Source organism: Falco naumanni, chromosome 11 (assembly GCF_017639655.2).
Source record: "Falco naumanni isolate bFalNau1 chromosome 11, bFalNau1.pat, whole genome shotgun sequence".
NCBI classification, from domain to species: domain Eukaryota; kingdom Metazoa; phylum Chordata; class Aves; order Falconiformes; family Falconidae; genus Falco; species Falco naumanni.
This window is the reverse complement of record NC_054064.1, coordinates 13,487,498-13,515,210: the sequence shown is the minus strand read 5'-3', so window position 1 is coordinate 13,515,210 and position 27,713 is coordinate 13,487,498. Positions and strand designations below refer to the sequence as shown.

Sequence of the window (27,713 nt, the reverse complement as noted above, 5' to 3'; positions counted from 1 at the left end):
TAAAAGATTTAAAGGGAGACAAAAAAGTATCTTTACAATATTTATAGGGGAATCCTTCCAAACATGAGGGGGTAGATAGAAGAAAAGCTGGAGTTGCTAGTATGGAAGATAAACAAATTACCTTGTTAAAAAATTTTAGGCGTAACATTTCACTTGTGACTGAGGTTGATGTGTAGGCTGCTTTATTAGTATTTTGCTCTAGCTTTAGGACACAGGTAGGACAAAAGTTAGTAGATGGAGGTGTTAACTTAGACACTCAGGAATTACTAGGGAAGATCCCAAAGGCTATTATTCCCTTCTCATTTTGACTGACAACACTAAAGACTCAGTGTTAAAACACTCTTGATTTCACTTCAAATTGCATGAACATAGAATGGTGTATTGGGAGTTTCCTAGTTTTGATACCAAGACAACTTTGGTTAATTATTTGAGTAAACAGACAGATATATAAAGAGAGAGAGGGAGAAAGAGAAGAAGCTGACACATAACAATACAATAAATGACTTCCTCATAGCAATAACAAAAAGGAAGCTAGTGGAACATATAAAAATATAGAAATAAAAATAGCTCTACTTCATCATTTAGAGGAAATTATCCATTGAGAAGTCTGGTAGACTGCCAGTGCTTCAGCCTTCATACTCAAATGCTTAGGAAGAATAGAGCGACAATTAATGAAAGGATTTTTTTTTTTTTTTTGTCAGATACAAAGATTTTTTAATGGTTCTATTACAACCATAATTATTTAAGAACAGCACTAATTCCAAACAGAAATTTGAATATATGGATAGTTCGTGCAAAACCCTCACATTTGTACTGTGGAACAAAGAAGGATAATAAACCTGCATTTGTTTACCAAATAACCAAAAATAACATAACCTTTTAGCTCTGAGAAAGATAACGAAAACAATATAAAGCAACAAGATTAAAAGAACTAGCTAAAATCACCCCGATTCAGCAAAGCTAACCTAAGTACTTATCTGTTCTGTGTTAAGCAGTTTTTCTATCATCGTGTGACCAGACTGAACTGGATAGATGTAGTTCTTCATCAGCTTGTGGTCATGATAAACCGAAAGGAAGAACACAAATGCTGAAGAGTGTCAGCTGGAAAGAGCAAAAATGTGATCAGTAGAGATGACTTGACACTCCAACACGTCAAGATAGACTGAGATGTCTTATGTAGGAGGAAAGGTTCTGTATGAAATTCAAGATAGAGTGGTAAGAATGGTACGATTAGCTGGGGAAGGGAAGTTTCTGCTCGATTTAGATTGATCTACAATCAATTTGTAGCAGAATTCGACTGACTAGGCAAGTTACCAGTGTTTTCCTCAGTCTGAAGGTATTGGTGATTCAGCAACAACACACTCAAATGAATAAAGTACAAATGTTGGGGTACTTATTAAATACATGACTTTACTATAGGTTACATCAGATTAGTTAAGTCATCAGTGCCAAAGTTCTGACAGTGAGTTTTGAGAATGTTGCGTTCTGGTGTCGTTGAAGTCAGTGAAAAACACCTCTTGATTTTAATTAATGCCAGCTGCAGTGTATTCTGCAATTATTTTGAAGTCACTGGCAGCTCTATCCTGTAGCATGTACTTGATGCTGAAAGATTAATACTTTCCTGACTTCCCCTCCCAATATTGTCTATGACAGTGAACATTGTCTTTTTTAATGGTAGGCTATACTCATAGCAGTAAGTATCATCTTGAGTAGAAGTCAACATTTTTCATAAAGCTGCCTGGTGGAAAAGGACCTGGAGGTGCTGGTTGACAGCAACTGAATGTGAGCCAACAGTGTGCCCAGGTGGCCAAGAAGGCCAGTGGCATCTTGGCTTGTGTTTGAAACAGTGTGGCCAGCAGGACAGGGGAAGCGATCATCCCCCTGTGCTCAGCACTGCTGAGGCTGCATCTCAAACACTGTTCACGTTTTGGCCCCTTACTTGAACAGGGACATAGGGCTGCTGGAGTGTGTACAGAGAAGGACACCAAAGCTGGTGAAGGGTCTAGAGAACAAGTCTTAGGAGGAGTGGCTGAGGGAACTGGGGCTGTTTAGCCTGGAAGAGACTCAGGGGGACCTTATCGCTCCCTACAGCTACATGAAAGGAGGTTGTAGGCAGTTGGGGATGGATCTCTTCTCCCAGATAATTAGCGACAGGACAAGAGGAAAGAGCCTGAAGTTACACCAGGGGAGGTTTAGACTGGATTTTAGGAAAAATTTCTTCCCAGACGGGGTGGTCAAGCATTGGAACAGGCTCTCCAGGGAGGTGGTGGAGTTACCATCCCTGGAGGTGTTTAAAGATTGGGTAGCTGCGGGTCATGGTTTAGTGATGGACTTGGCAGTCCTGAGTTAATGGTTGGACTTGATGATCTCAAAGTTATTTTCCAACTTAAGTGATTCTATGATTCTGTGATACAGAAAGTCTGATTTTCTTTCTCATTAAAATTGAATTTCTTAGAGTGGAGTGTCTGATTCAGGTTGCTGCATATAAAATTTCTTTTTGGTAACTCAGCTAGTTCATTACTACTGGGACAGGGCTGCATGAGTCATCATTTCTTCCTCTAAGAGAAGTAGTTACTATTTATATGAAATATTGTGGGGATTGGCAGGGCAGTAATTTCATGGTAACGTTCTTTTTCTTGTTACCAAATAGTCCTAGGAATAATTTATAACTAAGTTACCTATAGTAACATAACCTCCTTCCTCCCTCTTGTTCCCTCTTATATACATATCAAAAGCTGCACTGGCATTTTAAACCTCAAGACAATATAATTAATTTGAAAATGTTCTGTAATTATATCTTGTTATAACAAGCAGGTGAAGATAAAGATTTGCATTGGAATAGGAGAGAAGTGATGAACCATTTAAACAAGCAAAAAAACAAGCTTAAAGTTTCTTTGGAAAAATCAACAGTGAAAAATGCATAAATTTATTTCCCATAAAAAAGATTTTTTCAGTACTTTCTTTGATATGTATACTTCTCTAGATATGTAACTTTGGCTCCATTTCTGTCTTGGAAAACAACTTTCTGATGAAGTATGAGTGTAATACATTATGAGGAGGCTACTGGTGATGTTTTGAAGAACTATTATAGTAGTATTAATTATGTCACTGTTACTCTGATGATGTATTTTTCATAACCTTGAACTCATGGGTTGAAGTGAATATTTCATTTGCACCAAAGCTCAGAAAAAGGGACAGGTGAGGGAGCAGCTAGAATTTGGGAGAACTGCAATGGGGAAGTGGTGTAATAAGGAAGGGATGGTCTGTGGAATGTGGAAAATAGGAAAAGAAGGGCTTGAAGTCTGGTGAGAAAGGAAAAGGAAGAGACGATAAAGCTAAAAAGAAGCGATTTGAAGTCATAAACCAGCAAAGTTCACTCCTGAAAGTGAAGAGGGTGGAAGTTCAGTATTTTCATCATCACAGAGAAAGAGAAGCCAACACAGATATTACATAAGGATTGGATTTTTCTCCCTTCAGCATAAAACAACATCCATGTTATCTGGAAACACAGATGTTTTCATGTTCTATTGGTAATGCTAAATCAGTTTGGTGACACTGAGGGTTAGCACAGTGTCTGTATTTCAAATGAGCTTCCAGAGATAGTGTACAAAACTACCATATAGCCATATGCCAAAACTTTTCCTCAGGCTGTTCTAATGCTGAGAAATGCTACTGCTTAATATATTTACTTATTTTTTCATTAAGTTCTATAGTCACTATTTTTAAAATTTATTGGTAGATCATAGCATATTTCTTAAATGGGAAAAGCTGTCCTCTGTGATCAACGTTTCTCCTCCTCAATATCTGTATCTCTTCTTCCCATTCTGAAAATTTTAGTAAGTACTGGCAAAAATACTCTCAAGGTTAGGCCAGATAAATCCTTGCTCTCCTTCACCCGCTGCCTGCCTATAACATGGTGTCTTTCCGTCATGGGTTTCTTGAGAAATTAACTCCACCAAACTGGGGAGTCTAGAGGCTGTGGCCTCAGTTAACTGGAAGATGAGTATGTCTGCTGTCAGAGATTCTGAAAAAGTCAGCTTTTTTAGAGATGATTAAATATATACTTTGGACTATACATACTTATTAAATATGTACTTTTTGAGCTGGAAAAAGCATTGCCAGTTAATCACTTTGCAAAGTTTTTATGAGGGGCCCTTAGTTGTGAGTCAAATCAGAATAAAAAAATAGTATGTTCTTCCTAACAGCTGTAAGTTTGTGCAAAATCATTTCACCTAGAACAATAAGACTTGGACTAAATCCCAGATGAAAATTGCAAGTTTTTGTTAGAAAGTCTGAATATATGGTACGATGGATGATGTACCAGATGCATTTGCAACAATCATTTTGATAGGCAGTACTAGCACAATCTGTTACTCCAGAAGCTTTGTGTCTGGTTGTTTCATACATCTTACCTGTTTGGTTTTTTTGTTTGTTTTGTTTTGTTTGACTCCAGTGGTAATGTTGGTTACAGCTCTGTAAAAGTAGCTAAAGGAGAATCGTACTTCTTGGGAGCTCAGGTGCCCAAAGTCTCTTGGATATAGTTCTACAGAGATATATGTGATATTATTTCACGTTACATAAAACTGTGTCTTGCTTTACAGTACCAAGCTAATGCATTTATTGGAGAGAACATGCACTATTTTTACTTAAGAAAGTGAGTTTTGAGTTGCTATCACTTTGAAATAAGCATACTTGTGGATCAGATGTTCTCAGAGGTGTGTTCTGCAGCCCTGCTACATCAGTTATCCAAACTGTGGAACCTGCCAAATATGTACCATGTCTTCCAGCCTGTACACCAAGATTTCCTTCCCATGGAAACTAAGATATGGGAGGGAAAAGGCGCTTGATACGTATCCAGGTCTTACCATGATATTAAATGCCCCTAATTGTTGCAATTTAGAGATAGCCGAAGTGACTATAATGCAAATTTATAGTTAGGTATAATTTAAAGCGGATTGTTAATTTATATATTAAATCTGTCTTTTTCTCCTGTAGGAATCAAAGAGGCTTGATTGTGTGGGAGGGATGGGTGATATCCCTCATGTTTCTGATTACCTAAATTTTGAAGTGAGTATTTAATGTATCCACTTGAAAATCTAAAAATATAACTTTATACAGATTAAGCATTTTTTCTTTTCAAATCTACTTCCTTTGCTGGAATACTGTTAAAAAACAAAAAAAACTCCTCTTGCATATTTATTTAATCATCCCCAAATATTTAACTTAGTGACGCATGTATTTATATACAAGAAAAAAAAATCCTGAGGGCCTATTTGGAATGATGCTCCACGTTAGAATTTTGTAGGCTGGAGGTATGACATTTGAACCTGAGTTTCTGGTATGTCCTGAGAATTGCTCTGACCACTGAACTGCCCTTTTCTAAATGCTTCTTCCTTAATTAGATTTTTTTAAATGAAAGTTTAACTGGAGTGTTGCCACCAACAGATGTGATTCAAGGATCTTTGGATGCATGTGACCAAACACTGGAACAGGTTTCTCAGAGAGGCTGTGGAGTCTCCATCCTTGGAGATACTCAGTGGCCATTTAGACCTGGGCAACTGGCTCTGGGTGCCCCTGCTTGAACAGGAAGGGTGGACCAGGTGACCTCCAAATGTCCCTTCCAACCTCAATCATTCTGTGATTCTGTGCATTCATTCAGCCATTTCATTGGGTCCTAGCTGCTGGGATCATTGGTCTGTTGCTTATTTTAGTGACAAGCCAAGATGTAGTCTTATATCTAGGTACCTTAGAGTCATTTGAATAAAAGCAGACCACAGTGGACTAGACAAAAGAGCTGAGAATTATCATTTATACCAATTATCAAAGAGATAGCTTGCTTGTTTTAGTTTAATCAGTAAAATTAGTTAGATAACAGATTAGCCACCATTAAAAAAATATACATTTGTCTTTTATTATATTTACATTGAATTCCTGGGACATAATGTAACAAGGTCTGAGCCCAAAACATGGAAACAAAGGAAATTTAGAAGAGTTGTCTTTAGAAAAGCATGCTTTCTGACAGAAGAGTTTTCTTACTCTTCCAGTTCACAGACTGTAAAGTGGTTGTGGGGTTTATGATTATCATTGTTTTTAGTGTTGATACTACTGGAATTCAATTCACCTAAGGTTTTAGAGTGGAAGAGATCAAAAATCAAATGCAGATTATCTACTGTGTATTAAATTATTGAATGCCCACTCAGAACGCATAATTAACAGAAATAGTCTTAACTGTTTAACATTGTATAATGTTGACCTCACATCTGGCCAACAATTTTCACAAGCCATTACCTTTATGATAACAGTAGTAATTAAAAGTATTCAATGATGCCAATGACAAACAATCATTTATAATGTATTTGAATATTATTTTTTTTTTAGAAATTACCAGAGAATATTTAGTAGTGCTAAATTGTCTCAAGGAAGAGCACTAGAAAAAAATCCTTGAGTAAAATTGCAAACATCAGCAAATACCTACAGTTATGTGTAGCAGCTACATATATATCACACATCCCACTGCTCATAAAAGGCTGCATGAGGTTGCACAGGCATATATGAACAGGTATTGTTGGTTTCTGTTAGTTAACATGTAGCCAGTGCAAATGTTGTTCTCAGTGACAGTATCAATGTGATTTTTCATAGGCGCTGATGAATTAGAAACCACAGTTTGTCCCATCCTGCAGAAGAGGGTAATTTTTTTCTGATAGTTGAGTAGGGCTTCCTTGAAAGCCCTGAGTGGGTGTTGGTTTTTTTTTTTTTTCTTTATATTGAAATGAATTGAACATGCTGAAGTAATTATGCTTTCAGTATTGTGGTTCTGTGATGGAACATACAGTGTAATAATCATACCAATTTTTTTGTATAATTATAAGTGACAGACATCTGAGGCTCACAGTCATTTTAGCCTGACATTTTCAATTATTGCAGCAGTATTGATGGAAGAGGATTAAGGAGCTCTCAGATGCCAAACCCATTATTTCAACTTTATGTAGAGCTGTCAAGTCCTAATAATTCCACAGGGATTTAGTCATCACAGCATAAAAAGGCATGCAAAAGGTCTTTGTAGCAATCTTAAAACTATTACAGACTGTCAAAATGTAAATTATCATAATTTAATGAATATCTAATTTTATAACTTTCACTTAGTAACTTTACAATTATACCCTGTTGTTTAAGTGACATAGTGGTCAACAGTTAGTAATATCCCTTAAATAAGACTTAATAATGTCTAGTTATTTGTCCTGGAATCTTGGAATTGTGACTCATGAGAGTGCATAGCCTAGCCCAATGAAAATATGTCCAATATGCAATAAAATCGATTGGATATTTTTTCTTTTCATCTGACATCTTCAACAATTCGCAGGCTGGTCTTTCAAGTCTTTTCAAAGGGAGATAATTCATAAAGAGCTTTTCTGCTTTATTGTTAAGACACTTTCATGAAAAATGAGACATACTCAGTACATTGCTGACCTGTTTCATATTATTGTAGGATGCTTTAAAATAAAATTATTCCATGAAGAATTGATTTAATCTTTACCCTCTTCTTTTGGAGATTCTGAATACCTACCTGTAAAATTTTCTTTCTTTAATCTTAGTGCCTTCAGAAAGCAAACTCCAAGGTTTAAAATCTCAGATGAAAGAAACATGTTCTTTGTACTTAGACTTAGCTGTTTTTTTAATGACTTTTTATTTTTTTAATGTGTCCTCTATTATTTGACAACTTCTGTAAAAACAGATGCTGAATTGTGCATTGAACATGACCCTTCATATTTATTGGCAGACCTTTTAACCTGAAGACTTTTTCCTACTGAAGATTCTATTTCTTTAGTAGCTTAAAGTTTCACAACAAGTCTAAATGAAATTTAGCACTTTTGAGAACAGTTGTTTCATCTTTATGGATGAACGAAGCTGATGTTTTTAAAGATAATTAATGGGCATTGAAAATGTGTCCAGAGACAAAGTAGGTTCTTATCAAATACCGGTTTGATCCACTCAGTCATATTTATTTGTTAAAAATTGAATTCACTATATTCTGTTTTTCTTTTTCTAATTAGATTGATAGTTGTTGCATTCATTCATCATTTATAACAATGAATTATAACAGTCTAACAGAGGAGGTGAAAAATACAGCATGTGCAGAGTGAGACACTGCAATATTTCTGTTTGACTGAAATGGACTAAGTCTTTTAACTACTGCGATAATGTGTTTGTTCAAGAATAGCAACGATGCCAATAGGATTTCCAGTCTGCTTAGAAGTCTTCTGAAGAGAAAATGCCCATAAAATGTAAGCAGACTTTTGTTCAGTTTCTTGAAGTGTTTTAGATTTCCAGCCACAACTGCTAACAGTCTCATGGTGTGATATAGAGTTTCCAGTTTATTCATTGATTCACTGAAACATATTCATACTCCTATCAGCCTCTTCTAATGTCTTTGGCTGTGTCAACACAGAAGATTGTTAATTGTGACCTTGCTTTGCTTGGCCTTTTCTCATTGCAATTAAGCACAGACTTGAGGCTACAGTAAATGCCCTTTTGAACTCCAGCTTTCTCCATTGATCCTTTACAAGGATTATCCAAACCTTCCAAGGCAGGTGCTGGGTTGTATCCAGTGAGTTTTGACACTGGGTTACTTTTGAATAAAACCCTTGATCTCAGTGATAAGGTAGATGCCCACTTTGAAATCAAGGGACCTCAACAGGAAACAAGAGAATCACAAAATATCTTGAGTTGGAAGGGTCATGTAAGAATTGTTGAGTCCATCTCCCTACTACCTAAAATTAAACTATATGACTAAGAGCATTTTCCAGACGCTTCTTGAACTCTGACAGGCTTTGTGCTGTGACCACTTCCCTGAGGAGCCTGTTCCACTGATCAATCACCCTCTCAGTGAAGTTATTTTTTATTAGAATACATAAAAATTATGTTACGTAAAGCAAATGCTTATTTTTCAAGTATAGCCAAAAGCCTGAGACTGGTGGATTATAACACTTGTGACTCTTACCTATCAATTCTGGATTTTGAGAGAAATGTAGAGACAGAAATCCAACCTTATTGAAAACATAGATCTGTTTCTCATTCAGAATGCTGTAGGATTGCGAGAGTAGGGCATTATATCAGTAAACCCAAAAGAATCCTTTGTGAGATGCAAGACTCAAAAAGAGAAAGAATAGCAGAAACAAACAAAAATGGATTTGTAAGTCAGGCAAAACTCATACAAGAGTCTGGCCAAATCCTGAGCCCAGTTCATTCTGTTGTTCTAATGTATATGTGTGTAACTCCACTGAACATTGATCTACAATTTAAATAAGAGAACACAAGACCTATTGAGGTGCAGACAGAAAAATGGCAAGAGGACAGTTTTGTGCAAATGAAAATGAAGAGCAAATCTCTCTATTTACCAGTGATTGCACTCTAAGAAATTACGTAGCTCTAGGGAAACTGTACAAAAATTCTATTTAATCCTCTTTGGCCAGAAGAGTTAAAACTCTGCTAAAGTCACAGGACTACAGCAGGCATGCTTGAGGCAAGGAGGTACATAGCATCACTGACATGAAAGTATTTTTATAGAAATATGTTTTCTAGCTATATGGAGTTTTCCCTCAGCAAGAATTTTAATTGGATCCCTGGCTGCAGCATTTGCTTATTGCATGTATTTTTGTGTAATTTTTAATATTTTTTTTTATCTGTTCCTCACTGAGATATGCTAGCATTTTGGAATATTCCTTCCTGACAGTTCAAAGACTGTCAAGAATCAGGCTGTTTGTTTGACTTCTGGGTTTGCTGTGAATGATTACTACAGGTCTTATGCTCACTGTTTTTTTCCCTGCTTCAATTTGTAGTTAGCTATTTTGCCTGGATCCCAGTAATTTGTTGCTATGACTGTTGGATGCTATCCCTTTGTGTCTTCTAATGAGCTCAAGAGTTTGTTTTGAGATTCTGCATCTGGTAAAGATAATAAGCATGACATCTCTGTTAGTCACAGCCATGCCTGCAGTGAAGGGCACACTGGGTTTTGAGTTTTAAATAGATTTTTCTTCTATAGTTTGTGTGCTCAAGCCTGCAGTAATTACTGAACAAAATGTTCTTAGACATTTGCCTGAATAGCATCAATCAATGGCACTGCTTATGAAGGAGAAAGCTATTTTTGAGACATAACTAGGCTATGCATATAAACTGGCATTTACTTTCCTGCAATACCAAAATCTAGACCTGGCGTTTTTGTTTTCATTTTAATTTAATCAATAGGTATGCTTTGATCAGCTGCTGAAAGTCTGTGTGTGTGCCTTCCCTACAAAACAACAGAATGGAAGGACCACCCTCTTTTGTCCTGAAATGGTATACTGTTAGTTTGAGGAGAGGTATACGGTGTTAGATCAATAGCCGTATTGCGGGGACGGGGGGGAGGAGATTAAGGAAAACACAAAGATCATCTGCGCAACAGGAAACTGATAGGGACAGGAATAAAATCCAGGGAGAACCTTCATGCACTGACTGTAGTGAAGAGGTATGATTTATTTATCCAGAGAATAGGGATAGTCTTGGCTTACTGAAAAGGGCTTAATTTCTCATGTTGTAGAAATTTTCTAGGAGTAATTTAGCCTGTTCTGCAAGTTGTTCTCAGGAGTCCTCCCCTTAACAGGTAGAGCCTTAGATCAGGCAGCTTCTATGGAGGTCCATAGGTTAGCTGCTTCTGTAAAAAGATACATGTTAAGAACGTGTCTTCTGGGGCCAGCTGATGCATCTTTTGCACTTTTAGTAGCCACAGAAGCAACTGGCAGAGTATTTCTTTTGAAATACTGTAAATTGGTCTTAAATGCTGTAGAAGATGTAGGATCTGGCTGTGCTCCATAGATTAACAAATCATAAATTCATGGGGTCATCTGAACAGAAGAGATCAGTAATTAGAGCACAGTCACACAAACAAGTTGCTTTGGAGTGACAGGGTAGGACCGTCAGCTGCCCTGAAAGAACTGCCATGAGGCACACCCTTCCTCAGTTGCAAATGCAATTAGCCTTAGCGGAGTACTGGGAGTTGTCCAGGCGTGTAAGCCATTACTTAACAAAATGTTATTTCTGATGTGCAAGTTATTCAAGAAAGACAAGGCAGTAGCTATATTTTGGCCATAGGTTACAATTAGCTGTTTGAGAAATGGCAGAGTTTGGAGGAAACAGCAGCACTATCCCTGAAACAAGCTATCCAATGTATTTGTTTCTCAAGAAGTCCAGTTCTCTGATAAAACAGAATCAAGACAGCATAAAAAGTATTTAAAAGTTGAATAAGAATGAAAAATGCAGCAAAGAAACGTAACATTTCCAGACCTTTCCTCCTGACACGAGCACCTAGGTCCATGTGGATTTAATGGGGTGGGGGAGTGGGGAGTTTAGTCATTTCTTCCATCAGGGGAAAGAAAGAAGTCACCAAAGTATTGTGGCTGTGTTGAGTAAGGTACTGCCTGTGGCTCCCAAAGGGGTCAGAGTTAGTAAATTTCAGACTAATTAATAAGCATGCAAAAAGACCATCAAGGGGGAGAGTATCAGAGCTTTAGAAGCTATAGAAGGTGGATCTGCAAGTGGATTTACAAGGGCTAAGCTTTCTTTTATAAGTAACAGGAGAGGTGGTATGATTTTGATACCAGCCATTTCTGAAGAATTTTGCACAATAGACATGAATTGTAAAAAATTATGCAAATGGGAACCTCAAGAAGTCCAGTAATGATATTTTGTCCTGGTTTTGGCTGGGATAGAGTTAATTTTCTTCTTAGTAGCTAGTGCAGTGCTGTTTTGGATTTGGTGTAAAAAACATCCTGATGGGACACTGATGTTTTTGGTTGTTGCTGGGAGGTGTTCCTACTAGGTCAAGGATTTTTCAGTTTCTTGTGCCCTGCCAGCGAGAGGGCTGGAGGGGTCTGGGAAGCTGGGGGGGGACACAGCTGGGCCAGCTGACCCAAACTAGCTGAAGAGGTATTCCATGTCATGGGATGATCACACACAGATATATATAGAAAGCCAGAAACTTCTGTGACTCTGGCCACGTTTTGCTGCTGAATGCTTTGTGGAAATGCTGGAAGTATTAGTCTTCTGAGTTAGTGGAGAAAGGGAGAAGGTTATAAATGAAAGCCATGTTACTTCATGGTGCAGAGGTATGATGTGTAATGTGTAAGGTAAGGTTCATCCTCTCTGAATACAAACAGAATTTAAAAAAAATATTTCAAGGGAAATAATGTGAAGTCTTCTGTTGTGTTTTGGGTGAAAAGTTAAAGCTGTTGTGAGAAGCAAGATTAAAAAAGGAGTTGCTTGCTCCATAGTGCTATTTTGTATGACAATTGTATTGGCTTAAAATGGGAAAGTGAACTAAAATAGGTCATACTTCTCATTTGACATGTAGTCCAGAATCCTAAAGTCTTGGAAGAAACCTTTAGGATCCAAACCCAGCTTTTACAAATCAGACTTCTTTATTCCAAGTTGAGTGCATGCATGAAACAGGGAGCTTGAAACTGGCGTGACTTGGAAGAAGTAGGTCTCGGATGGATGGTATGGTTATGAGAAGGATGTGACCAATAGGACATTTTCCTCTCAAAGGGCCACTTTCCTGTTTGGCAGAATGACTTTAGGTGGTGTATGCAACTTTTACCTACATAGAGCTCTTCAGGATTCTACTGCTCTGTAACAGAAAGAGTTTCACCATATAAGATAAAAGCATATGATTGAAGAGATGGGATGTGGTAAGCAAAGCTCTCATGAAATTTATTTCCAATAATATAAAATCCAAACAAAAACTTTGTTGCTCCTAATACATGTGGTAAATACCAGTGCTCAGTCACATCACTTTGATTGCTCTTGTTCCCTTCCCTGTGTTTGTGTGTTATCTGTCTGTTCCCTTGGAAATCCTCAGGAAAGGAAGCTTAACTCTACAACTTCAAATCAAATATCTTAATATGGGAGCAGAAGATTACGACCATTAAATTGTTGCTACCCATATTAAAGCTATACAGAAATGGTAAATTCTTCAAGTCTTGCTTCTAACTCCAAATAGTAAATGTAAGGTTAAACAGGATGTTTCGATTCTAGATTTTGTTTGGCCTGTTTCATTGTTGCTAGCTTTGCTACTTCAGCTTTTGAACTGGGAATATGCAGAGCTGTGGAATTTAATACGGTCAGTGTACCTTCACCTTGAGTAGATAGATTTCATACCAGGCATTTTGCTGGGTAATTGCCTTCTGAATAAGATACTATTTTTCAAGAACTTTATGGATTTCCAGGCAGTCTTCAGGAAAACACTCCTTTCTCTAGTGTGCTCTTAACCCTGCACAAAAGTTTACACATATAATTTCAATTTGTGCATGTAACTACTACAATATTAGGGATGCATCCAAAAAAGAAAGCTTCTGTACAGTTTCAGAGAGTAGCAACTTGTACATATTTTACTCTCCTAAAACACATTTTCATAGGGTTTGAAAGGGAAGATAAGTTTGATAAGTTCTGAAGTAAATCGGCAGTGGGAGAGGACCTGTTCAGTCTCTGCGCAGACTGTATTTACTTAATTCTGGAGAACAATGTTACCACAGAACATGGAAATTTCTCCACATTTGCTTACTTATTTTGGCTGTAAGACATAGAGAATATATAATCAATATATTTTTCTTATCCCATAAATTCTCCTTAGAGCAGTTTCAAGGACTTTTCCCTTACAAAAATAGAGGTAGATCTCTAAACGTATAAGAATGTTAGTGCTCTTAAGACACATCTTCACAGATGAATACATTGTATTAAACAATATAATTAATATGTCAAGATATGAAAGTCTTATAATTCTAAAAAATATTGCTATTTCAAAGTAAAACATGGTAACTACTGTAGTGTTCCCACAGCAACCGTTGTGGTGGCGTAGGAAGAAGCAATTGTAATTTTGTACGGGTATGTACTTTTCTTCCAAGATATATCTATTTTTAAAAGTGGTTGCATACTTCAATCAAATTCTGGCATGAAGTTCTACTATCAACCATGGCCAAATTTACATAAGTTCTAAAGCCAACATGTCAGGATAGCTGGAGAGACAATGCATGGATTTAATATCATTTGCCAGTGGGAATTCCTAGAGCTCAAAGTAATAATGTCTTCTACATTAATGTGCAGTGAAGTGAGTGTAGCATTAATCTTCATAGAAAGATCAGTTCTCCTGAGAATGTGGAAGAATAATATAAACCACATTAATAGAAGAAAGTGCCAGGTAGCATGGGGTTACTTTTATACAATTTCAGTCCGGTTAAAGAAAGTCTTAATATTTTCTCTGTCTGCAATTTGTCAGAATCACGCATTTAGGATGGCAGATAACAAGCATCTTGATGCTGTGAGCATGTGTATATGTGACTCATATATCTTGTTTTAGTTTGAAATTTTAAGACCCAATTCATAGAAAGAATTATTTCAGAAATTACTATATCATCACCATTTATGCTGTTGTACCTGAGAATGTGTCTATTATAAATGCCCTATTTTCTGGAGGCTATTTTTCTGCTATAAAAAATGTGCCTTAGGCTGAGTCTTAATTCATAATGTTGCCACCTGAGAATAAATTATTTTACAATGTTACAGAAATTGGTTTGATTGTGTATGGGGAAAGGGATGGAAAGTTGGGTGACTTTCAGACTGGGGCTTATTTGGTAGTACAAAAGTGTACAAATGGAAATGTACTACTGTGCTTTTTTTTTTTTCTTTGTAGACAGAAAATCTTTGTATTTGCAAAAGTAGTTCATTGTTGTTCCTTTAATTAAAAGAAATTTGACATTGACTTTAACTTTCTCCTTTCTTGCTCTCAGTGTATTTAGAATGTCATCGACTTGATTTTAAGCAACTTCACTTCAGGATCAGAGGGATATGGGGTAGAGAAGAAACAGGCACCCTGACAGTCATTGAACTTGATCTTGCAATGGAAGGTGCATGTGTGGGAAAAAGTATGCTGAGCTACAAGCAGGGAATTTGATAAAGAGGTCAAAGGAAGCAGGAGGAATAGACTGGTGATCTGGTAGGAGAGCTGTGCCCTGCATTCATTATGACATTTTGTGCAGGAGCAGCAGGAGCTTTTTTCAGATCTGTCAGAAAAGGATTTCTGTCTCTATGGCTAATCCGTGTGACAGCCTTAGCTCGCACTTTTTGTTAAGGTCAGCTCTCTAAATACTTGGACAAAGCAATACTCCAGGGAGGCAGAAGGAGTAAGATGACAAGGGGACTCTAAACTTCATGTGTATTCACTGGATTGTGCCTAACCCAACACAACCTTACCACGCCTTGTGTCTGCCCTGCAGCATAACTACTCTCTCTGTGCAGATCAGCCATGTAAGTTTACTTGCACTGCTGAATGCTAGGCACAATTTTCCACACCCAAGTTTTCTTGCATGTCCTTTGTCATTTTGCAAGTACTTGCTGATCAGTTCCATTCATTTTTGTAGCTGTGGAAATCAGGACTCATTTTGTAGTTCTTTGTACAGAAATCTCAATGACATCAAGGGAACAGGGCTGTTTAATGTCACAGTTTACAAATGGAAAAACATTGGAATTGTGACTACAGTGACCTAGTGAGGTTTTATTTATGGATGTTTATGCAGCACTTTTAAATTCCTGGACAGAAGTATCACTTTGCAAGAAATACAGTGCAGTCTCCTTGTTAGGGTTTTTTATTGCACACAGGAGCAACCCAGACTCTTGCTAACTGTCCTTGGAGTTAGCAAAGCTATACAGATAAATGCAGTTTTGGTGGGTGAGTATCCTGGATGTTATCCTGGATGACAATGAAAAATTGCAAAATCACTTTGCCACTCCAATGCTCCTGAATTTTCAGTAGGAGTGGATAAAATGTTGAGTTAAAACCCTTTTATCCTGAAAAATGCACACATGATTATGATCTTTGCATGAAATCGACTGAAAAGCTTTCACTAAAATGGAGTGACAAGGGAAAATAAAAAAGGTGGGTTCTTTCTCCCAAAAGTCACTTTCTGAACAGTCACTTACTTTGAATAAAATATTTTGTCCAGCCTGAAATATTTTATTTTCTAGTTTTTCTTTGCCCTTCATAATTTGCAAGAAAATTTGTGTGTTTCTTTCCATCAGTATCGTCATTCTCCAGGAAAAGAAATTACTCACAGAAGTGTAACTTTTAGTTATGTATATTTGGAAAGATATTGATATGGGTTTACATATACATATCGACACATTAATATTATTGGACATATTACTACCTTGTTGATTTTTACATGGCATAATACTGCAGTAATTATTGGATATTTGTCTTACTTTACTCTTGTATTAATGTTTTGGGAAGTATTGTGACTTTGTTTCAGTGATAAGCAGATCATTAGATACAAGTTGTGAATACAGTCTAGATAGAGACATAGCCATTTTATTGTTACTAAATTATTTTAAGTGTCCATCTTTTGTGTTTTTTTCCAGGCATGTGAGTTTTCATGAGTACTTTTTCTACTATCTTCCTGATCAGTGGTGTCTGCTCCAAAAAGTGATTAGGCTTCCTTATTTTCCCAAGCATGAGACACAAATGGCTTTTACACAAAATAATATACTTTTAATAGTGTGACTGGTAATGCCAAAGAACTATCAAGAAAAAAAATATATTTTGTTGTGATTAAAGTTTGTAGTTCAAAGACACTCAAGAGACCGAGGACATTTACAATTCAGTGTCATGGTGGGAAAAAAATTTACGCCAACAGGATTGTAGAGTAACTGTGGTCTTCCAGATGCATTCGGAAAGGAAGGGAAGCTTTATAAAGAGTTTATTTTCACCTACCCAGTTAATAGAAATAAACATCACAAATCTTAGGTTACTGCAATTTTCATATATCAGCGCTGAAATGAAATGGTCAGCACAAATTCACTGAGTTCTCCACACTGCCCGTGGCTCATTCTGTCAGCTGAACCTTAGACAAACGTGACGGTATCTACTGCTGAGTTTCTCTCAGGGGTTTCCTAATGTTCTCTTCTGATGTAGCTAGAGAGCATTAGTACAGCTTTGATGTGCTTGGTGAGAATCGTATCTAGATTTCTCCTTTAGGGATGCAGTTGTTCTGTGATTCAAAGACAAAACACCATCTTTATCATTACTCAGGCTAGTGTCAAGCAGGAATGTTGCAGGTGCAAAGAGTTACAGCGGCAGTGCCAGCAATGGTAAGCATATTCAGAGAAAAGCAAAACAGAACCTCAGTACATTGGTCAGTTATCTCATATAGGTTGAAGCATCTTTTTGCAAGTTTCCCTCTGTTATTTGAGACTACTTTTTAATGTTGAATTGAAGAACTGTGAGGCTGCTTCTGTAATCTTGTCAAATGTCATTATTAGTTTATCTTTCTGCAGAAGACTGGAAGCTCAGTAAATGGACAGTTGTAGGATTTTTTTTTGATGCAATGTAACCTGTATTCAAGTAACATTTGGATCAGACCCCTCCAAGTTCCCACTGGGTCGATCCCCAAAAGACTGGATTCTGGCAATAAATTTTCTTTTCTTTTTCTCACTTCTTAAGCAAGGGACGATGGCCTGAGGACATTTCTGCCTCAAGTGTAGTCACCTTTATTCCTTTCTCTTGTGAGGAAGGAATCTTTCTAATTTTGAGGGTAAGGTATGACACAATGTGAATACTGCCAAAGCTTTTATTTTGGTGATTTTCTTCAGATTTATAGCCTAAAAGGATAGAATGTTTCTTAAAGACACTCACTTCCCAATGGTACGCCTATGCAGAGTACAAAACCTTCCAGTTTCCTAAACAATTAGTTGTCCCTTATACCAAAGAGCATTACCAGTATTTCCAGTATTGTACTTTCTTGCCTGTTGTTACTGAAATGAAAATTGAGAGATCACTCTTTTTTCTGTCTTGTTATCTATATGCTTTGTTGAGCATGTGTTCCACCATCCTACCAGGTATGACTGGTTCTACCTGCAGACAAACAGAATAGAGGAGGCCAATGTATTCTTTCAAATTTGGTTCGGTCGTTTCCATTTCTTGCTTTTGATACCACTCTGTTCCATATGCATACAATCTGTCTCCATTTAATCACTGACAATGACTTCTACAAGAAAAATCTCATGTTTTTACTCCATTTGAATGCTTCTTTTCTGAACACAGGAAAAATACTTCAAGACCATGGAACTGTTTTTTTCTTTTCCTCTGAATTTTGCATTGTCAGACCACTAGTATGTGACTAACATACATGTTCCCAGACTGCTTAAGGACAAACCAACACAGGTGACAATAAATGTAGCTAACCAATTTTAGTGAATACTAAGGTAATATGCTCACTTGAGCACCTTATTCACTGCCCTCCTTTGCTGCACTTCTTGTATGATTAAGACTCTCCTCTCATCATCTGAAATTGGGTAAGCAAGGATTACATTTACTGCAGTTACTACATCTTTTCCTTACACAGTGCCACTGACAAAAAAGATCATTTCAAGATATGCCCTGTGATATATGTATGCTCAAAGCGGGGAGGGGAGGAGGAAGGGAAAAAAACCCTCTTTGAAAGGAAGAGAATTAAGCTATTGTAGCCTCAGGCAGTGATTTATATTCAGCAATTTATGAGTGCTTTACTGACTTCTTAATTATTGAGTAGAAAAAAATTCCATACTTATTTTTGCAAGTGCTATATCGACATGTTCTACAGGTATTTCTAGGACATGTCAATACAGTATTTCACATTAAATGTATGTCCTTTTCAGTTTGTATTACTACCAAAAAAATTTCCAAATGGGGCTCCTTTTGTGGTATATATATACAATATGCATCTCTTTAACCTGTTTCTCTAGTCAAGGTTTGAACTCAAAGGGTGTATGTATGTCAAGGTTAGTGGAAGAACAAAGCAGTAGGGCAGCACTGCTATAATGCTCTGCAATTTAGAAAACATTAAAGTAACTTAATTTCTTTTCATTTCAATTCAAGTCATTCTTTTGAAACAAAAAAGTGTAGAACTGTTGAACTGTGTTCCCACTCCAAGAAGGTGTAACTCTTGCATTCGCATCTGTTTCAGGTTGCTGGCTTAAGTTAATAGTCATTGACATAAAAATCTCAAATGTGAAGTTCTCTGGCCATGATGGAAGATCCCAGGGGATAAACTTCTCTGTTGGCTTTTATCATTAATCTGGTGTTTTTTATGTTATTAATCACAAGAGCCATACCCTTTTGATGCTTCCTAAGTGGACTTTCAGCAGTTCCTCATGGAAAACAATTTCCTGTTTACAGCTTGTAAATTACTTCAAATCCCTGTTCTTAGGCCTCTTGCTCTTTAAAAAAGGGCATATCACCCATCTATAGGCTTAGTTAAAACCATGGCTTATTGTACAAGATTTTAATTGCTACAAGTTTGTCTAAAATGTCACTGTACGCCAGTCAGATGGACCAAATGAACATCCACTAAAAAGCACTAGGAATTAAATTGGCCCATGGTATAACTTGGAAACTGTGGGGGTTTTGGCTGGTTTGGCAGGTCTTGGCTAAGAAGAATTAAAGTTTCCATTTTGTAATCAAGCCATGTTTAGAAAAGATACTTAATATCTTTGGTTTGGTTTCAATGGAAGTTAATCATAGTTTTGGAGCTAAGCCTCTCTTAATTTTTTTGCTGAACAGCAGTAAATGGACACTGTTCCAGTAAGCCTTATCATAAAATTACTGCCAGAGAAAGATATGTTTAAAGAATCTCCTGTTTTCTGTTATCTGATGCCTTTCAAAAGCCTGTTCTTTAAACATACAATTATGGAACAGCAGTAATGGTTTCCTGGAGTTTGTGGGACTCTTTGTTTTTAAATTCAGATTAAACAAAACTTGATACTGGATGTTTGAAATTCAGTTTCATTTCTCTGAGTCCTCTTAGGCTGCTCAAACCTGAAATTATGCTTTCCTTCTCTCTCTCCCCTGCCTTTTCTCTGCTCTTGGGAAAATATTGTTACCCAGAAGGACTGCTAGGATTGGGTTTTAAATACCTCTAGAGCCTTCCAAATCCAGTGTAGTCAGCTGGGATTTAATTAATTACAGCTAATTGGTTCATTGGAAAAGGCATTTAAGATCATCAAGTCCGACTGTTAAGTCAGGACTGCCAAGTGCACTGCTAAACCATGCCTGTAAACAATACATCTACGTATTTTTTGAACACTTCAGGGATGGTGACTCCACTGCCTCCCTGGGCAGCCTGTTCCAGTGCTTGACTGCCCTTTCCATGAAGAAATTTTTCCTACTACTCAATCTAAGTCTCCCCTGGTGTAAGTTGGGGCCATTTCCTCTAGTCCTGTTGCTTGTTATCTGGGAGAAGAGACCAAGCCCCACCTGCCTACAGCCTCCTTCCAGGTAGTTGTAGAGAGGGATAAGGCTCCCCCCGAGTCTCCTCTGGGCTAAACAGCCCCAGTTCCCTCAGCCGCTCTTCTTAAGACTTGATCTCTAGATCCTTCACCAGCTTCACTGCCTTTCTCTGGATGTGCTCAGTACCTCAATGACTTTCTTGTGTTGAGTGTTTCAGCAGGTAACAAAGGGCTCTGGTTCATGCCTATATGCTGAGGGGTTGTGGGTGTTTGAAGTCATCTTGGGAAACAGGTAGGATAATCTGCAAGTTAGTTATGGAATGAATTCAGCTAGAAACTTTCTGTGATGTTCGTGCTATTTAGGGTATCAAAATTATGTAAGGATAAATTTTCCAGAACCTTTTTATACTTTTGTCTTGAGTTTCCTAGATCTTCTTTTTAACATACAATAGTCATTAATAAAAAATTGCTTTTTGAATTATTATGTCAAAGAACTTCTCATTAAAATAAATTCTGAGAATACAAGCGTCTTACAAGGCAACCCACAGTAAATTAAAAAGGGCTTCTCTTGTATTACCTCTGATGGGTTTTTCATTGTTCGATAATTTATAGCTGATACAATAGTGATAAACTGACTTTAACCTTTCAGTGATTGTATGTGATAAAATACTGAAACAAAGTCATCGGAGAGTATAAGGGAATGTGAATTCTACCTTTCTGAAAGGAGTTAAAATGCAGGATTCAGACCTGTGTTTTCTCTTGGGACAGATAACTAAATGATATCTTGTAGAATAAGAGTCTTCTTTTACAGTATGAACGTTCTTTCTGTGTCTTTGTCTGATCTACAGAGTAATGGTAATATAACTTTCTAAAGAACAGTGGGCTTTTTTTTCCACTGATAGTTTTTTCTTAAAGGTGAAGTGCTAAGGAGCCCATTTTTTACTGCTTTTCTTCACAAGTGTTTTTCCTCTATTAAACCCTTTAATTTTTAGATTGATATTTTTATTTTGGTGATTTTCTTCAGATTTATAGCCTAAAAGGGTAGAGTGTTTCTTAAAGACACTCACTTCCCAATGACAGTGGGGTCTTATCCTGGATAAATCCATCCTTACTGTTCCCAATGAGCTTTTTCTTGAAGTGCTCTGAAGTGTGTTCTAAAAGGATGTGCCATGATTTGCAAAGGGACTGAAGTAATTTCCCAGGAGTTCTTTTGGCATAAAAGGTGTTTTTCATAAAAGGTTTTACTGCAAGTCTCCTTTTAAGTGTAATTTTTCTGATAGACATTAAGTGCTTCAAAATAACAGGTACGTTCTCGTGAACTGTACCCTAAAGAGCTGGAATGAAATTGTACTGGAGAGTGGAGTACTGGCAAATGGAAAGGCAAGACTACACTGTAGCACAGGATTTAGTAATTGCAGTGCTCTTTCTAGCAAACCAAACCAGTTAATATTTTCCGTTCTTTATCCTCAAAGTACCAATATCAAACTTCCTTTTATGTGTATTTAATGCTAGAACATTTGCAGAGTATAACTATAACTTGAGTAACAATGAAAAATATTAGCCCCTTTGCAAGTATACCAAGTAGATCAACTCGAACGTTTAACAAAGTTAAAACCAGGTCACATTTACGACATAATTCTACATAAAGAAAAGGGCAAATATTGTCCTCAGAAGGAAGTATAACTAGATGAAAGTTTCTACAACTTCTCTACGTAAGTGATACAAACCAATTCAATTACATGCTAAAAAGTTGTCACGTCTAGATAGGTTCTTGAGAATATAGAAACCAGTGGCTCCCTGTCAGTAAAATCAAAAGAAAAGATTGGTACTTAAAAAATAGGAATGGAAAGTAAATCCAGGAATGTGCAATAGTGCAAATATTGAAAAGGACCTTTTTTTTATAAAATAGTAGCAGAAAAACACAGCCCCTTCCTTATGTGTACACAGTGTTTTTTTTCTAAATAACAATTTTTTTCGAGTCATGGGGCCTTTATGCCATTGTTCGCTGTGAGTAGCATTTGGTGCAGTGCAGTTATGGAACTTGTTTGCAATATGTTCCTAGTTTCCTTCCATGCGTTTTCCTGACAGCACGTGCCTGGTAGTTGTGTTGTACTTTTAAGCAGATCCACAGTTTATGTATGTCTTTATATCTGGTGCAAAGACCTTGTCTGTAAATTTGGCTTTGTTTAACAACATAAATAATTTTATTTGAGAGACGACTTTTTCTATTATCTGCATTTCCTCACGCACCCTTATCTTACCCAGTGTGTACACACTTCCTTATATTTTGAACGATGCCACGAATAAGAGAGCTGATTTCTGTCATAAGGCATGCAAAGAAGTAATCTTCAGTACTTTGCAAAGTGTGTGTATTCCAGGTGTTCCAGGAACCCTTACGCATGCAGTTCTTCTGTGCACATCAGCAGGAGGTACATATACACACTGTAGTGCAAAATCAGATCCCAACTTTACTCATGATTAGTAACTTTACTGTTTAACTGGAAAAAGACCTATATAACTGAGATTTCGCTCAACTGTTATTAAGAAAAGTGAAAGGAGATCCCACAAGCTGCAATGTGTGTTTGTATTAAGTTCCTCAAATAGAAAAATAGGGTATTTAAAAATAAGAATACGAACTCAGTAATGAGCGGTTAGATTATTTTCCTCACAAGAGGTATGTGGTGTGGCTACTTGGAAAATACCTTTGCTAACAGGACGCTGTGATGAAATACTGTTGTTCTGCTTGTACTTCACAATTAAGAAGTGGGAAGAGTTTTGGTATGTCTCAAATTAATCTGTCATTGGGGCTTCATTATTTTATCATGAGTTATTACTTTCCATCAAGTCAGACTGCATGCAAGGTAACAGAAAGGCTGGAAATTTTGGGTTAGGAGAGAAAATTTCTTTTTATGTATTTCATAGACAACTTCTTGTATGTCTTTCTGTAGGTATAATTAAGGGAAACCCATATTGCAGAGGCTTCTTCATTACTAACTGCTGAATGACAAATGTTTTTTGTCTTCTACTGATTTTTTTTTTTTTTGAAGTATAACAAGCTGCTACAGGGAGTGTCATAACCATAAAGCAGAAGAATGAGTTTGCGAATGGGGAGGTTATTTTCAAAAGGAAAATGGAAATGGAGGGAAATTATGTTGATTACAGTTTTCCTTCCTTGTAACTAGTGCTCACACCACCTTCATACCATGTTTAATTAACATCATTCATCCATTAGCAACTCTTTGGTTTATTGTTGGTTAGAAATTTTTCTACTTCACTGGGGGCATGTTAATGTGAATAAAACATTGCAGCATCTGTAGATGAAGACTCTTGGGGTTTTACTGTAAAAATAGGAAAAGTATCTCATGCAAAATATGTTTTAAAAGGCAATGATAAGTCTTTATTTCAAAGTTTTACTGTGTGCCTTGTAAAATGCACATTCATATAGAGGACCTCAGTGTTTCTGATCTCCTAAGTGTTAGGCACTACTTGTACTAAAATATTTGTTCAGAAAACTTGATTAGTTTGCCATTACAAAGGAAATGATCTGCTGATTTTTATTTTAGTCTCACTTTTCAGCACATATGAGATTATTCTGGGAAGTGGCTAGTTTCATTATCAGCGCAATGAAGGTTACTCAGTATTCCTTTACAGCTCTAGTGGGACGTTAGGTGGTTAAAATCAGAAGTGGGTTTATCAGTAAGGATGAGGGTTGTCAGTAAGGATGAGGGTTGTGTGAGAAGAAAGTTGTTGTATGTCTGTGCATACAGATGACAGCTGTTTCCTCTTCTCAAAGTACATGCTGCTTTGTTAACTACTTAAATTTTAACAGCAAAATCTAGACCAGCTTATGATGTATGGAGACATTCAGATCCATTTCTGATTCCATCACTGTGGTTGCCCTGCAGACCCATTACAAGTTAAACTTTGAGTGCTGCTGAATCCTGATTACATGAATCTTCATTTTGTAATTATTTCTTTGCCCCAGTGGGTGAGTAGCAATAACAAATCTTGATCTCTTTAATGGTAGCAGATTTTTGTTTATGGAAAGTTACTCACTACTTGATGTTTCTATATTCACTCTAATTGAGATTAAAGACTTTGTATCTGTAATTACCATTCCCCTGAGATTATTCAGGCTAATGGTTTATAGGTAATTTAAGCATTAGATTTGTAGCTTAAACAAGGAATTATTTACTGTGATCTGTGTAGTGTGGCACTCTTTTTGGGAGCTTTCATAGAAGCTGTTTTTACAAACACATACTGGTGGTTGGCATCTACAAATGTTTTTCAAGGCTGCATTTGCTACTATGTTGGCCTCTGTTTTGGTGAGTTTGTCTTGCTGTAGAAAATAAAACCTATTGTATAACCACATACTATGAACATAGGGTTTAAATTATTATTGAAGAAACATAGTTGCAAACTATAATATTTCAGTCACTAAGGTCACAGCAGGCTGTTCTTATTTGGAAATAAGAAACAGTGAATTTTGAAACAGTGAACTGTTTCAGAAGGCCGTTGCAGAAATGCCTGGTATTCTGCTCTATTCAGGAAGCTGTATTTTTCAAACAGTTTCACGTGTGATGAATGGTTTTTCTGCTAGACTCTGAATGAAGTGTCATTAAAATAATATTTGTGATGGAATTATCTCCAAACTGTGTCTAATTTTGTCTTGTTCTTGAGTTATTTTTTTCTCCCTTTGCATGTATCAACACAGTTTGAGAAGATCACATTTTAGGCCAATAGAGTATTTCAGATTCTTTGCATTATTTTGCTTTACATTTTCCTTTGTCACTTTAATTCCTGTCCTATTTATGGATGCTTTTCTTTTTTTCACAATAGATATTAATATATTTAAATATTGTATGGGTGCTATTACTATCCTACCCTGAAATGAGCAGTATTCTATATGTCATTGAAGAAGGAATTTCTGCAGCATCTCCCATTCTTTGGACTTTCTTTATATTGAATTCTAATTTACGAATTAGTTATAAATTTAGTTACAGTGGCTTTAAGATGATGTTGACTGTGATTGTACTTTGTTCCTGATTTATTTTTTCTTGTTGATCATGCTGAGCTTACACTTCTTACATCATTGACCTAACTAGGTGAAATAAGTATGTACATTTAAGAATTAGGATATTCTTGTAATATAATTGCAATAGATAAAAGATATTAACTTTTCTTTTAGCAGCAAATCCAAAAATCCCAGCTGAAAGTCCAATGAAGAGAAAGAGTTTCTAATGAAGATTTCTTTAGGCAAATGTAAGATAGTAGTAGGTGAAGTCGTCAGTTTTTGTGGCGTTGGTAACGTTTTGTTGTATACCTCTCATGCTTTACTCGTTCCTTAGTACTTAAAGTAAGTTTCTCTTAAATTGTCCCTTTCTGGACACTGGGGTTTTTTCAAGGTGAAATAGGTTGTGTTTGATACCACAAGTGGCGTTTTATGCGTCTGTAACATTATCAAAAAGAATCATATTTAATCTATAACATTTGTATGTTAAACTTGCAATAAAGCTTGTATTAATAGCAGAGTTGTCTAATACTTGTCGGAAGAAGTGCAACAATGCACTATGAAATCTTCTGATTAAAAATATTAATTAATTCCATTTCTCACATCCTGCAGGGGACAGTTATAGGAATTCACTAAAACCCCTCACATTTCTTATTTCTCATTTTTCTAGAGGGAAACCAATGAGAACGTTGGTCAGTGTAACTGTATTTACAAAAAAGACTGTGAATTTTGCTGGAATTGATGGATTAATTAAAGGTAATGAAAAAAGAGATTCCTTTTTTATATCACTTTTGCACTTCTACACAAGAGCTCAGAAAAAAATTCTAATCAATTAATAGCATTTCCCCCGCTGCCGCCCCACCCCCCCCCCAACCTGAGACCATTATCTGTTAGGAAAAATAACATATGAAAAAAAATATGTAACATTTATCTGAGTTACTGTGTTTGTAAAGCAAAAGGCCCTCTTTTCTATTGATGCCACCTTTTTCTGTCCACTCATTCCTGTTCCCCAAAGGGAGACTAATTCTATTCCGCATGTCTGCATGTGAATCAGAAAAGGCTCTGCTGTGAAGGCTATCCCACAGAGTGATGTTCAGGTAAGCCTGAACGATTAAATGAAATACTTTAACATTTCACAGTGTAGTGGTTCATTTTTACAAAGGAACTTACTAAATATTGTTGGATAGTTGCTGCCACTACGGTACTGTAAGAGCAAATTGATTTGTTTTTTGGTGTCCCTTTCCTCTGTACATTGCTCTTGTTTTTCTGCCTTCCTCTTTTGCTAGGGTGTATGTAAACAGTCCCAGTTTAAGCTTGTGCATTTATTCTGAGCCCCAAAAGAAGCTGGGGGAGATTAACAGGGGAGGGGGTGGAACTGAAGGCTCCTGAGCCCTACCCATGACCTAGCATGCTTTATTTTTAGTTTCCTAAAATGTTTTGGGTAGGGTAGGCAACATGATAATTTTAAATACATTTAATATCTTTTCTGTGAATTTTGATTTCTTAAGATTGCCCTCTGTATTTTTTTATCTCCTAGCCCAGGGTACATGTACAGAGTGATTTTGCCTTGAGATAGGATGTTTGTAAAAAGTCTTTATGCTTGCTAGATGTAAAGGGGGCAAGAGCCACTATGGCTTGATGAGGAAGACTGCTTTATAGGTAGGGAAAAATGTAGAGGAGACAGAGCTGTCTGGGGAGACTGTATGGGATCCTCAGATGCGATCCAATAACTCGGTCATCCATCTAAATGACAAAGCAGTGCTGTTGCCCTGGCTTTTAATGAGCGGTTCAGGCATCCTGCCTCTGCGCATTTGATCTCTGCAGAGCAGTGTTTTGGTCTCTGTATGGCAGTAGTGTATTTCACCCTTAGATAGCTATCTAGGTGCTTTCATGTACTGTGAGGTTTAAATTAGTGACAGGCATTGTTTCTTGAGAAATTACACATTATTATTTCTATTAGATTCAGTGAAGTGCTCAAGAGACTATCTACATGGCTGCTGCTTGCTCTTAAGTTGAAGCAATCGTGCCACTGAGAAAAAAGAACCTTTTATAAGAAGTTACAAAAGCTGATGATGTCTGTGTTACTGGCTGTTGGTCAGGTTACATTTATTAACAATAAATTGGTTCTTCATAAAATCTGGAATGACAATGATTACTGAGGACAATAAATGAAAATGTGGTTATATGAATTGAATATAAACCAAGAAATTAAACCATTTGTTACTCTTGGTCATTTTAGAAATAACTTTTTACAAACAGTTTCAGGCCTACAGAAAATATATTCCTATGGATGAAAACCAGATTTTTTGGGGGCTTGATTTTCATATGGCAAAGTTGGCATGCCTGCTTCCTGATCAAAAACCTGCTGTTTTCAGACAGCGATGACAAGAAAAAAATGCTTTGTTTGTTTGCATTTTGG

General features: G+C 36.7%; 1 long non-coding RNA gene across 1 annotated transcript in view; it reads right to left on the bottom strand.

Moving 5' to 3' along the window:
• Nucleotides 1-984: 984 nt before the first annotated feature.
• LOC121095937 overlaps nt 985-27,713 on the bottom strand; it is a 148,650-nt gene continuing 121,921 nt past the window's right edge. Inside the window, exon 3 of the long non-coding RNA XR_005830264.1 lies at nt 985-1,101. This is a non-coding gene — a long non-coding RNA (uncharacterized LOC121095937). The remainder of the gene's footprint in view (nt 1,102-27,713) is intronic.